Genomic DNA, 15,657 nt, shown 5'->3' with positions numbered 1-15,657 from the left:
CCCTCTCTCCATCTAATGTGAAATTGAGTTTCAGTATGTTTATGTGGTGGATTACATTTTTGGTGTGTATTAGACCATCCTTACATCTCTGGGATGAAGTCTAGTTGAACAAGGTGGATAATCATTTGGTTGTGATTTAGATTTGTTTTGTACGTACTTTACTGAGAACAAATTTTTTAATTAGCAGTCATTCATTATTCAAATTATTTAATTAGTTTTGTTTTTTGTTTTGGTGCTAGGGTTATTGTTGCCTGTACAAAATAATATTAAATGATATTTCAGTTTCTATTTTACTGATTAGTTTGACGAGTGGTGTTAAGAATTTTTGAAGGTGTGATAGAGTTTTGCCCTCTACCCATCTGTCCCTGGGATTTATTTGACATGGAAACTATTAATTACTGATTCTATTTCACTAGGGGTTACAGATCTATTCAGACTGGCCTTCTGATCATTGACTTTTATGCCATATATAAAATAATGCATCCATATATTATAGATTTTCCAATTTGTTAACATGTACATTTTTAAAACATATCTGTATGATTCTCTGAATTTCCTTAAAGCCTGTTGCAATGTCCTTTTTTTCTTTTCTTCTCCAAATTCTTTTTTTTTAGAACAGGGGCATGATAGTTTTTAATAACCAAAATTCTTAGTTTATGTTAAGGTTCATTTTTTTATGTTTACTCTGATATACCATCTTATACTTGTCAGAGTGGCTAAAATCAAAAATCCTGAGGACAACCACGAAGCTTCTTCTATGAATGTGGGAATGTCAAAAGTGGGCTAGGTTATGTGAACATCACCAGTGAAACTTAAAGCATGATGGGTGCATTTATGTAGAGGACTTGAACTGGGCAGGTGGTTGAGGGAAGTTTTATTGTGAGGGGATTCAGCAGGGGAAAAGTGTGTGAGCTCCTAGGCAGGAGCTAATATGTGAGTGAAGGGATGGTGTTGTTAAATGGGATTATTTGGAGAACAGAACAAATCTATCATAAGGATGTGCATTTAGTGCTGTAATTATAGATCAGGGAGTATTAGAATCATGCTGGCAGGGGAGGTACTGCAGACCATATTATCAACTGGAACATCATCTGAGTTTACTGCACTACTATTTAGAAGTATGGGCTTGAAAAGGCAGACCTGTTTCTGAAGAAAGAACTAGGGACATATGGTACAGGGACTATTTGATCACAGTTATTCTGTGGAGTGAAGTGATGAACCTGGCTAGTGAAAATAGGTCAATATCACCAGTAAAGTCTGATGTAGGACCTGCAAATAAACACTTGGTATGTTCAGTTGGTACAGGGAGGCATGCATCTGGAGGATGCTGAAGGGAGATTAATCAAAGTAGCTGTAAGACAAGCTGTGTCTGGGACTGTGAGGAGGAAGATGGCATAAAAGCTTATGTTGAAATTCTGCTCCATAGGGTGCAGAAGACATGGGAGTCCATGGGCACCTCCAGGCTCTACACCATGTTGATGGTGCTGCAACCTTAACAAGTTTTCCTGGGAATAAGGAAGATAGGCTGTGATGCTGGCCACTGGGATGACTTTGGTGTCAAAGTGCAGGAAGCAGACACCATTGAGGAGAGTGCTGAGAGGCAGCTTCAGGAAGAGAGTGGTCTGACAGTAGATGACCTACACAAGGTAAGCAACATCTCATTTGAATTTGTGGGTTCCTCCAAGCTGATGGATGTACATATCTTCTCTACTCTCCATGCGCATGTGATGCCCACAGAGAATGAAACATGCACCCTCAGTGGTTTTAATTGGACTAGATCCCCTTTGCAGACATATGGACTGATGACAGCAACTTGTTCAAAGAAGTTCTGTGGTTACTTCAAGTTCCAGTATCAGAACACCATCCTTGACTACTCACTGCATGAGGTGGATGAATTCCAATTCATAGGTCTGGCCAGTTCTGGCCACACTCAAGTTGCTACACAGACACAAGCTGTCGGTCCAAGGGTTCCTCAAGGAGGGGCTGGTATTTTCTGTGTGCAAGGTGTTGGGGTTGGAATATGAAATTTCACTGACAGGCTAATATGCTTGAATGCTTTGTCTCCTCCCACTGTTCCTGTTTTGGATGTTTGTGGCAACTTTAGCAGACAGATCACTTATGGGGAAATTGAGTCACTGGTGGTCAGAGACACATGTAATGGGACTTAAGGATCTATAGGTAGGCCCCACATCCTGTCTGTTCTGTTTCCTGATGATGTGACCAGCCAACTCATACTGCCACTATAACTTTTCTTCCCTAATGGACTGTATCGCCTTGATGGATCCATGAATCAAATACAAGCTTGTTCCCTTAAAAATCAGGTTGCAAAATTTTTGTAAGCAATGGAATGGAGCTGTACCTGCAAGAGAAGCTGTGATTTGAACAGTCTGGGTCCTGGGAAACAATCAGGGAAATATGGTACAGGAGAAGACTCGGTAGTTCTGGGTTTCAGCATGCTGCACTCGAACTCCTGAGATTCCCATCAGGCACACCTAGTGATAGATCCACATTTCCAGAGCTAAACAAGAGAACTGTAATGCAGCCCAGGTGTGTCTATGAAGGTACTTCCCAGGTAAATCCAGAGTAACAGTTGAATGACCAGAGATAGAAGTCATGGTGTGGGAATGTCCCTTTACGAGCAATTTCTGTGGCTCTCATGCAATGAAAACAAAGAGCCATTTATCATGTTTGTCCAGGCATTCATTTTTGAAGTTGAAGCATGGAAGCTGTTGTCCGTGTGGTATGGGAAAGGCATCACTTGGAAGAAAAGTGAGCTGTGTGACTACAGTTAAGCCTACTTGTATACATGGTACAGATCATCTTGATTCTGGATTAATGTGGTATGAAATGAAACAGAAAGATATGGATGACCAGAACTAAAACTAGAAGGGGGGAGTGACAGGGGTAGAAAAGGTTCAAGGGATCTGATGAGAACACTACATGTTTCTATCTGAATTGAGAATCACGAGTTATACCTGGGGCTGTGTTTTTAACATGTGCAAGCTTTGTTCTGGGGATCTTTATAAGGTATGTCCTCTGGGGGAACCTACATTAGGAGGGCTAGCTCTGGATTCTGACAAAGCTGCTTCCAGGAAACCTTTTGGTTTGAGCTCATGTAGGATGTATTCTATCAGAACTCATTAGGGAAAACTGGAGCCTGAGGTAAATAACCAAATCTAAACCTGAGAGTACAGAGAAGGTACACATAAGTTGTTGGGGTTGGGTGGGTATTTTCAGGAACTGTATGTTCAGTGCTAAGTCTGGTGGTGAATGATGATTACAAGCCTAGTTCTGGGGACTTTACTGGAAAATATTGGTATGCCATTTAAGCATCCAGAGGTTGGGCAGGATTATTGCTATGGCACAGTCATGGTCACTTCCTACACTATTTAAAAGGTAAGCCAACACTCAAAATTCACTACCAAAGCAAGGCAGATATAGGAACACTTCTAGAAGATGGGTTTCTGTAATTATCAACAGGCAGCCAGGGTACTATTGGGAGTGTGATAGCAAAGGTCAGCTTGACTCTGGGGTAAACTAACCAAGAAAACTGAGGGGAAACTTACTTTCCTAAATTAGGCCAGGCACAAATGGAGGTGGTTCCAGGTGGTTCTGAGGAGATCACCTAGCAAATAACATGCATGAGCGATACATTTCATGCTATGCCCTTTAAAGTGGAGATGGAACAGTTGAACTTGATTTGGGTCAGGGGTTTGCTCACTAGAGACAGTCATATAATTATTATACAATTATATAGTCATATAATTATTGAAGGAACTTAGGACAGGAATCAATGGAGAATCCTGAGGCAGGAACAAATGCTGAGACCATGGAGGAACTCTGGTGACTGGCTTGCTCTGTGTAGATAACTGCAATTACTTTATAACCCAGAACCACTTTTACAAATGTGACACCACCCACAGAGCCCTGGGTCCTCCTTGATCAATTATTAATCAAGAGGCTGCTCTACATATATTTCTACAGTAGGCGAATTCCTTGAAGGCATTTTCTTAACTAAGATTTACCTCTTCTCAGATAGCTCTAGATTGTGTCAAGTTGTCAAAAATAAATCACAGCCAAACTCCACAGCAACCTGAAGAAAGGACTTGTTCCCCGTACCATGATCCACATGGTATTGAATTTTTGGCAAGGGAAGATCAAATATTATGTAACCAGGCAAAGTGTGTCAGAGCTGAAGTTTTGGCAAGGGGGTCTAGAAAGGCTCTTGCACGAAGATGTAAAGGAGAAGTCCATGCTGCAGCAGGCACCCAGGGTCGTGAGGATGAAAGAATCATGATATGCTTCTTGGTGGAAAATTGCATGTGTGTAATATAGACAGCTCAAGAAAGAGACAATATGCTACAGTCAGCAGAGATGAAGGGGATTAGGCCCTTTGAAGGCAAAATGACTTCAACATATTATTATGTGATGTGGAGATATGGAGCTGCTTGATTTGGGGATTGCCCTCATGGATTTAGGTTTTTATCTTTTTGTAAGCCCTTGCCTTGATATGTCCCAAGTCCTCGCTTTCATAACTGTATTATTTACTCTCTATCATCTTATGTTAGAAGTATGGGAGTAGATTTATGAGTGTCCAAGTTGGACTTCTGAACAAATTTATGACTATTAATGACTATGGATAATTTTAGAAATGGCATAAATTTCTTTTTCTCTTTGAAATTGCCTTCATTCTATTGACAACAAGAATGATAAGATTATATCCATGTCTTACAGGTAGTATGATTGGAGATAGTGGGAGTGTCCAGTGGGTATGTATGTTTGCTAGCAAACATAATGGAAGTTGGAACCTAATGATTCAGAAGGTAAAACAAGAAAAATGAGTCAGACCTGAATTGGCTGTGGACACAGATGGTGCCTTGCAAGACTGTTAGATCTGCAGAAACCACAATTAAGTAGAATCTCACCCAGTGCTAGAGGTACCATCATACCAAGGACTCCTCTAGGTCTGTGGGCACAGGCACAGAAGAGAGGAAAGGAAACATCTCCAAGCCATTCCTTATGGCTGAGGTGGGCAGTAGTAATCCAACTACCATGTGTGACTCATCCAAGATGCCTGGATTTTGGTGATTGGGCATGATTGTGATAAGAGAGTACAAGGTAGGGAGGTAGAAGACATGGAGAGGTAGAATGGTTTGTCAGCTGGAGAGAGGCCCATCTGGAGAGGTGAGGGTGGTGAGGGACAGACAGATGTGAAATATCTAAACACATACCTATGGCCTTCAGATTTTAACATATGAAAACATTCCAAGAAAGAAACACTTTAGACATATACAGGAGGAAGTAATTAAGAAAGGCCCAGAGAATCAAGTTGATGCTTTATTTAGAACAAGTTGATAACTACAGTATTTCTGTGCATGAATAGGAAATTTCTTCAAGGAACCTTCTGACTGATGCTGCAAATGCAGGAGCCCTCACTTCAGGTCTCTTGATCAGCCACTATGCAAGCAGGCTGGGCCTTCAACTGACTATGTAGTTTCAAAGAGCTTATCTCAGGGAGAAAGAAGATCAAACCAAAGAACGACATGGTGGTTGTCAGAACCCCTATTGGGAACACAGCAGTATAGTGTTTGTGTATTAAGGCTTCTTATTTAATTGGGAAGTCAGGTGGAAAGTCAAGAGAGGTTTGGCCCAAATATTTACAAAGTGGTTCCAGCTCATGGAAACAAATGTGAAGAGGATGCTAACATACAAAACCAAGGCACAGTCCTTGTAACAATAAAACTCCAACTCTATGAATGGCAATTTCATGTGGCTGATTTTAATGGGATTGCACCAAAAAACAGAACTACAGGGTTCATTAAAATGCCCACAGACTCAGGGTTTGTGCATACTGAAATTCAGTTGAAATGATCCAGGTGGAATTTATAGGGGTATGCACCATTATCTTAACTGCAGTCCCTGATACATTAAATACTTGAGGGTAATAAGTTTCCCACAGTCCAAAGGACACAAATTGAACAAACTTGTTGTCGAATTCCCACAGGTACCAGCATTAGCTGCTTGCAATGTCTATTTCAAACACCAAAGCTGATAAGCTTCTATGGAGTCCTCTCAGCTTGAAGATGCACTCCATGGTGTTGGTAAATATGAAGATGATATTTAATGCAGCTATTGTCAAGTTAGGAAAACAAAGTAACATGGAAAATCAAGATAAGTCGTGTTTTACAGAGCACTAAGCTCTCCTACCTTGTCCCTGCTGTCACATAGTTGTGTTTAAGTAGTCTATCTGCATGTTAGGGTTCAACATTCTACAGACAGGAGTAGAAGAAGCCGTAAACTCCTTGAATATAACAGAAGATCTCTCTATGATAGGTTTTGGTGAAAGTAGGTCCTCCATAAGAGTGACATACATGTTTCCATGGCAAAGCGGAAAGGGAGATCTCCTGAGCTATTTGCCAGCATAAGCATAGGGGAAAGTATGTTAGAAGAAAGAGAAGGACTATGCAGGGGAGGGGGACAAGAACACCTGAACAAAGTGGGAGCATGGGGCCTGGGTGAAAAAGAAGGATGTAGGAAGGGAAGAAGGGGAATGGGGCAGAGAACAAGAGGACTGAGACAGGGGAGGAATAGAGGAGAGCAAGAAAGGAGATGCCTTGATAGAGGGAGACAGTACAGGTATGGAGAAAGGTCTGGCACAGAGGAAATATTAGGGGATCCACAGGGATGACCACACCTATGAATCCAAGCAGTGGTAGAGAAAATGCCATTGATGCCTTTCCCCTATAATGAGATTGGTGTCTACCTTGGTTACCATTTCTACAGCCTTCATCCAGTAGCTGTTTGAAGCAGAAACATGCACCCACAGCTAAGCACTGAATACCCCTGGAATCCAATTGTGGAGAGGGAAGAGGGATGAGCAAAGAAGCCAAGAGGGTCCTTCAGAAACCCCCAGAACAGTTGACTGTAGGGAGCCGTCCCTGCATTCTCCATTACAAGATGGCGCCTGCATCCGGCAGGCACCGAATGTAAACAAGATTATTGCGCAGGCGCTGGGTAATTTTCCATTCCTTGATCTCTGCCTATTCCGTGGCGTCATATGGCCGGATGAGCTGCAGCCAATCATGGGGTGACACGTCCGAGGCGGCGGTTGCCAGCCTTTATTAGGGGACGGGATTCTTGGCTCGGGGTCTCCGCTCTGGGAAGCTTATGCTCTTTCACTCTCAAGACGCATTAAAGCTTGTCTGCAGAAGGATCCGAGTGTCCCGTGTATGATTTCTTGCTGGCGAGAAATACAGAGCGCGCGGGACAGTTGACCTGACCGAGTGAGAACATGGAGACCCTTGTCATAAAGCTGGGGAAACAGCATTGAACTGAGCTAAGCCCTCTGAATGTGGATGCCAGCTAGGAGTCTAAGACAGTCTATGGGACCTCTAAACAGTGGAACCAGTTTTTAACCCTAGAGCACAAATGGACTTTGGGTGCCCATTCCCTATGGAGGGATATTATTGCAGCCCAGATACAGCAAGGAGGGACTAGGCCCTCCCCCAAAAGATATGAAAGACTTTAAAGGTCCCTGGTGGAGGGCCTCACTGTCCCTGGGGAGGAGTTGGGGGATGGGTTGGGGGGGGTTGGTGGGGAACATGGGAGGATGGGAGGGTGAGGGAATTGGGGGGATAGATATGTAAATATGAGTGGTAATCAAAGAATTTAAATAAAAATATTTCATTAATATTTAAATTTACAGGGAGCTATGCATCCTTCTTTTCATTCAGTACAATTACAAGATTTTGAGATTCACCCAGGTTGCAAATGATACCACTGTGTCTTTTGTTCAGAGTAATCCTGTTTTTAATTAATAGTTTTAGTAGTTTACAAATGACTGATATAACAGCGTCAATGAAAAATGTGTGAGAAAAGTAGATTCTAATATTGATCTCACACTGTATAAAGTATCAAAAATTTTGGTGAAGACAAAGCATTACTTCATTGAGAAATATTTCTGAATGCTAGGTGTTAAAATTGTGGTTTTGGTGCCAAAGGGTGTCCACCCAATACCACTCAAATGTAAAATGAGAGCATGTCATAATCAAGTATGTTGCAATAGGAAAATCTTTTAGTCAAGTTCCTTCCCTTTCTCTTTCTCATTATCTACATCTTCCTGTTTTTGCATTATCATTTCATTATTTTTAATATTCTTAAAATATTAACAGAGTTGTAATTCCATCCTTTCCTCATAAAAACTTCTTGAGTATATTTGGTATAGCATAGCCCTTGTGTACAATGAAATCCTTAAAGGCAATTGTTCCGTAGAGAGTTTCAAGTACATCTGGTTTGTAAAACCTTCTACCTTGAATTTCAAGCAAACTCTTGGGGTCAGTTATAGGCTCTTTACTGGCTATTGATTTCAACTGTTTGGGTTTTTGATATGATGGCCCATAGTTAAACTTCTCCTTGGTGGACTTAACACAATCATGTGGTTTTTGGAGTTCCATCTCAAATATTGATGATGCCTGTTTGGAGAATCTGAAGCCCTTTGCTTAATCCTCTGAACTACTTGAGCTTGGAAGGAGGATGACAGACTTTATTGTCTGAGGATTCCTTGCAACTTGGTTGGTAAGCATGGTCCATGTCACATTGTTGCAACACACCCAAGCTTCCTAGCACTTCATTCCATTCATAGATAACATCACCTCCTCTTTGTGGGTATCTATAATTAAGAGAGTCAAGCAAATTCTGATTTCTGGATATGTTTCTAGAAACAAAATTTCTTTGACATAACCTGGAATTCTCAGCAATTCCAAGATTGAATTTTCTGTGAAGGCATTTCCCATTCTTGTTGTTCTTGTTTGCTTCCCTTTGATTTTCCAAGTTAGGCCACTTATTCAGATTCCAGTCATGTTTTGGCATCTGCAGCAAATTTATGAAGTGGTCTTCAGCATCATCTTCCATTTGAAACAAACGATCCAGATTGTATTGGGTCCTTCTGCTTCCTTGCTGCTCCACTGACATTGAGCAAAGCAGTCCCAAACGCCAGGGCAGCTATCTCTGTCTTTTATTGGTGGCAGTACTGGGTGCTTCATGACAAATTCTGGGGAACAAGGTTTCCTGCATGGTTTGTGACAGTATCTCTTCACATGGGTCATAGTCTCTAGGAAAGTCTTCCTGCTTTTATGAGAAAACAGCCAGTGATTGCCCTCCATGAAAGGAGGGAATGCCAGTTGCTCCTTCTTTTGCTTCAAGACACAGTTGTGCCTGGTCACCTGACCAGGCTGGTTCTCTGGCAGCCTCTGGTCCCCCATGGTATCTCTGGCTCTGAGGCCACTGCTCCAGAATTACTTATTGTTTTGCTGAGGATGCTTAGTTGCTAGGAAACTTTAGATTCTACATTGATGAACAAGATGGAGTGCCCAGGCCCCAACTCCTCCAATTCTATTCTACATCATGTGAAAACAATAACCACTATGGATAGACTGGACTTTTATACCCACCAGAAACTTAGGATAATTACATTTTTTCCACACTGTCCTAGTATGTGGTATGGTTAGATCTTTCAGTTTGGGAATATGTTAATGTTGGTGCAGTGATGTGTCATCATGGTTTTCCTTTGCCTTTTTATATAGCCAATGGCACTGAGCATGTCCATTGGCTGACTTATCATTCATCTTTCTCCATTGGCAAAGTGTATGTTCAGTTTTTTTAACCTCTTTAGATTATAGTGATTGTAAGATACATTTCACTGAAATTTGACAGTTGTTTGTGTTCTGGAATGAATTGCTTTATCAAATACATCACTTATAAACCTTCTTCCTCCCGTCATTTGTCCTCGAATTAGTCTGTTTCAAAGAGCAGAGTATCCAACCTTGATGAAGCTCCCTTCACTCAGTTAGTTCTTTAATAAAGTGTTATTTTGAAATGACCTTAAAGAATTTTTTTCCTTTGTAAAGTTCACGAATTTTAGGTTCTACCTTTCTGGTTTTTAGAGACAGGGTTTCTCTGTGTAGCTTTGGAGCCTGTCATGGCACTCACTTTGTAGACCAGGCTGGCCTCGAACTCATAAAGATCCACCTGCCTCTGCCTCCCGAGTGCCTGGACAAAAGGCACGCACCACCAGTGCCCAGCCTGCATTTTAAGTTTTTTTAATCTAATATTTATTTCTAGGTTTTGCTCAATTACCTATTGAAATTTAATGTTTTTGGATCATGATGATGAGGATTAAAATTTATTTCTTTTTTTAAACCTATGATTGGATATCTGAAAAGCTTTTGTGGCAAAGGGTAAGCTGTTACTCACTGACTACTTTTTTCTGTGTTCTTTCTGATATCATGATTTTTTTTTTAGTCTTTTCAGCAAGCAATTCTGTCCTGCTGCTTCCTATAGATTTACACCCTTGAAATGGAGCTGTTAATTCAGCCAACTGTGGTTTTTCTTTCCAAAGCTTTTGTGGCTGTTGTTTTTGCTGGAACCTTTGAATTTTTTGAGAACTTTTAGCACTGTTTACTTAATGTCTACAAAGGATCCCATTTTGATTTTGATGAGGGTTCTGTTGGTTAGATGGATTAATAAGGATGATTGACATATTAACTGTTTAGGATCTTCTGACCTATGAAACAGGTATATATCTCCATTAGTATATATGTTTTTCTTCTTTTGTTAACATTATTTTGTCTTATGGGGTATATGTCTATCACTTATTTTTTTCTCTAGCTTTTTCTTAAATATTCCACATCTGTGGTACAATGAGTTGTATTGAGAATGTGTTTGAGTGGAGGGAAAATGTATTCTGCTGAAGGTCTTATTTGCTATTGATGAATTTTTTCCTGTGTATGGGAAGAACATGGGGTCATCCAACTACAGCACAAGATCGGAACTCCTTATGTAACTTAAGATGGCCTCAATCAATGCAAACTCCTGTTTCAGCCTCCTGAATAATGGATAAGTTTTGCAATGTGTAAATTGTGTATGTTTTTATCTCTAATAAACTCTGTGTTAATTGCTAGTAGTGCTTTGAACAGGTGGTTCCACTGCTTTCTGACTTGCAATGGTTTTGGTGGGTAGTCTGATGATACTCTCCATTTTGTTTCCTTTTTTATCAAAGCCATCATTTTCTCTGGTTGGCCAGGCATGGTGTGGATACAATGATACCTGCCATTTCTATATGGTGTTTTTTCTGGATCAAGTTACTTACCTGAGTATCTTTAACTTAAGTGCTAGCACAAGTATCTGCCTCTGTTCCTCTTTCTTGAACTTTTTTCTTTTTCTTTTTCTTTTTCTTTAAATTAGAAACAAGCTTCTTTTACATGTCAATACCAGTTCCCTCTCCCTCCCCTCCTCCTCTTCACCCCACTGACCTCTATCCCAACCCCTTTTTGCTTCCCAGGAAGGATGAGGCCTTCCATAGGGGATCTTCAAAGTCTGTCATATCATTTGGAGGAGGGCCTAGGCCCTCCCCCGTGTGTGTGTAGGCTGAGAGAATATCCCTCTATGTGGACTGGGATCCAAAAGTTCATTTGTGTATTAGGGATAAATACTGATCCACTACCAGTGGCCCCATAGATTGTCTAGACCTGCTAACTGACACCCATGTTCAGGGGTTCTGGAACAGTCTCATGCTGGTTTCCCAGGTATCAGACTGGTGTCCATGAGCAACCCCTTGTTCAGGTCAGCTGAACTGTTTTTGTTGTAGTTTTTGAGACAGGGATTCTCTGTATAACAGTCCTGGCTGTACTGGAACTAGAACTTGCTTTGTAGATCAGGCTGGCCTACAAAGATCTACCTGCCTCTGCCTCTTGAGTGCTGGGATCAAAGGCATGCACCACTACTACATAGATTTTTTTTAAGAAATACAGTAAATTGAGACATTTGTGGGTCTCTTTATTTATTTATAACCATTTTGTGTTTTAATAAGGATCAATCTCTGATGCCTGATAACCAGTGGTTGCAAAACTTTGTCCTATGCATTTCCACCATTTTTTTGCTACAAGAAAGAAGAAATCTAGTTTGTTTTATTTGATTGTGCTGAGAAAAGGAGTTGTAATTTGCTTTCATTGGTCTGTTACCACTAATTCAGTGAAGTTGCTTTGAAGTGATCAAGGTAATACCACCCTGTTCTAACTCTACTTTGTGTTTTCTTTAGACGGGTCTCAGCCCCAATCCTCCATCTGTCTGTCAATAAAAAGGACTTCAACCTTTAATTGATATAATCAGCATGGCTTTAATTAACAATCCCACTTGGATTATTTCATTGGTGGTTCCAGAAAGGTCTCTCATACTCCATGGAACTCAGCCTTGTTCCTAGCCTTCTCATTCAAGGAGAGGTTGCAGAGGAACTGCCTCCTGATAAATGTTTCAGGTTCCCAATCCTCTCACTGAGTCTAGACAGGTCTAGAATGACAGCTGTTTTCTAGAACACGAAAACAAAGGAAGTCCTTCTAACACTTCTATGAGGTAAATCTGGTTCTGGTTCTAGTTTCAGGTTCTTGTTAAGGAGGATGAGTCCTAAAGGCATAGGCCAAATTCTGGTGAAACATTTTCTTTTGGATAAGGAAGATATTGAAGACACTCCTCACTGTGTAGGAAGAAAATTCTGATGAGAAACTCTTCCCTAGCCTTTCCAAGCTAAATTGGGACATCAGTAGTGAGGAACCCTGTAGTCTGGTTATGTTTCTCCTGAGAGATTTGGTTTTGCTTTTGCTTGAATGAATGGGGGTGAACTGTGAGAATGACTGAATGCTGAGAAAGTTTGACCCAGAAAGTTGTTTCTTTGATTTTTTATTTTGTCACTGATGTTTCTGTTTTGTCTTGTTCCCTCAAAGAGTAGCATACTATGATAGACTTGTTGATTGAGATTTTGCCAGTTTTCCTAGATTCTGCCACTGTGTGTCACTCTCCATATACCAGTTTTCATTTGGCTTTTTAAAAATTCTTCTTTCCATGCCCATCCCCCCTTCCCCCAGATCCACCCTCCATCTTCCCTCAGAAAAGAGCAGGCCTCCAGGGATATCAACCAAACATTTTATAATATGCTCCTGTAAGACCAGAGACATACTATCACATCAAAACTGCTCAAGGCAAGGAGGAAAAGGGTCCCATAAGTAGGCAAAAGAGTCATTGACTACCCCTGCTCCCACTATTAGGAATCTCACAAGAACAATAAGCTACTTGGCCATAACATATATGCAGAGTACCTAGGCTAGACTACAACAGACTTCCTGATCTCTGAGAGCATCCATGAGTCCTAGTCAAGTCATTCTGTGGGCTGTGTTCTCACAGTGTCCCTGACCCACCTGGTTCCTCTACAGGACTCCCCAAACTCTGTTTACTGTTTGACTGTGAGACTCTCCATCTGCTGATCAGCTGCTAGATGAAGTCTTTATTGTCTCTTTAATGAAGATTTTGAGAGGCTCTGGACCCAGAACCTCACAGGAAGGAAAAACTGTAAGTCAAAGGTTTTGTGGATGGGTTGGTGTCCTAATCCCTCAACTTTAAACCTTGTCTGCTTACAGAAGATGACCAGTTTAGGCTCTGCATCCCCCATTACTAGGAGTTTTTGCTTGGGTTATGTTGTGTGATATTTCATTTGTTTTCTGACAAATAAGTCTTGCCTGGACATCTGAGGGCAGAGCTAGCCACTAGTTAAACATAGAAGTTGGGCAGTGGTGGTATATGTCCTTAATCCCAACACTTCTAATCAAGGCTCACTTGGAAGGCAGAGAGAGGAAGTGATAAGGTGGGGAAGAAACAGGATCTCAGTCCCCTTTTGAATAGAGGAACAAAGATGGGTAGGAAGCAACTGGCAGCTCTTCCCAGTTCTCAGATGTTTCAGGTTTCCCCCTAACATTTGTCTCCTGATTTTTTTATTAAGATTGACTAGATTCATGCTTCAGAGGTTACTTGATCAAAGACCTCAACATAAAACCAGATACACAGAACTTGATAGAAAAGAAAGTGGGGAATAAACTTTAAAGCATTGGCACAAGAGACAACTTCCTGAAGAGAACACCAATAGTGCAGACACTAATGTCAACAATTAATAAATTGGACCTCCTGAAACCCAAAAGCTCTGTAAGGCAAATGACACCATAAATAGGACAAAAAGGCAGCCTGCAGAGTGGGGAAAATTTTTTACAAACTTCACATCTGACAGAGGGCTAATATCTAAAGTATATAAAGAACTCAAGAGCCCAGCCAGAGACTTCCAGCGAGCACCATAGTCCTTTTCTCTGCCCACAGGATGAGATAATCTTGGGCCTGTATACTGCCTGCCCTCCAGTACCCTGCTTGGAGCCACCTGAGGCCTGGGGACTATGGATCCCATTCCGGTGGGATCCTGCCCAGCCAGACTGCCAGCCACCTAGTCCCTTTGTCTGCCAAAGGGAAGAGGAAGAAGAGACCCATCAGAGGATTAGACATGCTTATACACGCCAGAAGGGAAGCGTGGTCCCATACCCACCAGGAGAGGAAGAGACTCTTTCTGCACTGATTGGAAGAAGGGATGGGAAGAAGACTATAAAAACATATACAACAACAGAAAAACCAATATGATACCACCAGAGTCTACACCAGTTAAGACCTGAACATCCCAAAGGAGATGAAGCAGAAGAGAATGACCTTGAAGACTACTTCATGAAAATGATAGAGGCCCTCAAAGAGGATATAAGAAAATGCCTTAAACAAATGGAAGAATAAACAAACCAAAAATACAAGAAATCAACAAAACTCTTAAGGAAAGCCAAGAAAATAAAAACAGTTCAAACAATCCAAGACCTGAAAACTGAAATAGGGACAATAAAGAAAACACACACTGAGAGAAAGCTGGAATTAGAAAAACTGGGTAAAGGATCAGGAACTACAAATGCAAGCATAACCAACAGAATAAAAGAGATGGAAGAGAGAATCTCAGGCATTGAAGATACACTAGGAGAAATAAATTCATCAACCAAAGAAAATCTTAAGTCCAGCAAATCCCTAACACAAAATATCCAGGAAATATGGGATACTGTGAAAAGACCAAATCTAAGAATAATAGGTATACAAGAAGGTGAAGAAACCCAATTCAAAGGTGCCGAAAACAGTTTCAACAAAATTATAGAAAACTTTCCCAACCTAAACAAAGGCATGCCAGTGAAAGTATAAGAAGCCTACAGAACACCAAATATAGTGGACCACAAAAAATTCCCCTCAGGACGTAATAATCAAAATCCCAAACACACAGAATAAAGAAAGAATATTAAGAGCAGCTAAGGAAAAACGTTAAGCAACATAAAGGCAAACCTATCAGAATTACACCTGACTTCTCCATGGAAACCCTGAAAGCCAGAAGGTCCTGGATAGATATTCTACCAACACGAAGAGAACACAGATGCCACCACATCAGCAAAGCTTTCAATCAATATCAGATTTAATCACTGCATATCCACTAATCCAGCCCTACAGAAAGTACTGGAAGGAAAACTACAATCCCAGGAAGTTAACTACAACCAGAAAAACATAGGCTATAGATAATCCCACTTTACCAGCAGCCAATAGAAAAAAAAAGGGAAGGCAATCCACACATAATTCAACCACCAACAACAAATCCAAAACAAACAAGAATCAACAATCAATGGTCATTAACATCCCTCAATTTTAATGGTCTTAACTCGCCTATAAAATGACACAGGGTAACAGAATGGATACGAAAACAGAATCAATCCTTCT

The 15,657-nt window shown here is 40.9% G+C and overlaps 3 pseudogenes; 1 reads left to right on the top strand and 2 right to left on the bottom strand.

Moving 5' to 3' along the window:
* Positions 1-1,448: 1,448 nt before the first annotated feature.
* On the top strand, positions 1,449-2,024 carry LOC100755712 (annotated as a pseudogene).
* A 3,309-nt stretch (positions 2,025-5,333) lies between these two features.
* LOC100755420 lies at positions 5,334-6,599 on the bottom strand (annotated as a pseudogene).
* Positions 6,600-8,074: 1,475 nt separating this feature from the next.
* Positions 8,075-9,333, bottom strand: LOC100755136 (annotated as a pseudogene).
* Positions 9,334-15,657: the final 6,324 nt, after the last annotated feature.

The sequence above is a fragment of the Cricetulus griseus genome, chromosome X, assembly GCF_003668045.3.
Source record: "Cricetulus griseus strain 17A/GY chromosome X, alternate assembly CriGri-PICRH-1.0, whole genome shotgun sequence".
NCBI lineage: Eukaryota > Metazoa > Chordata > Mammalia > Rodentia > Cricetidae > Cricetulus > Cricetulus griseus.
Note: the sequence above shows the minus strand (reverse complement) of the source record. Positions and strands in the feature narration are given on the sequence as shown.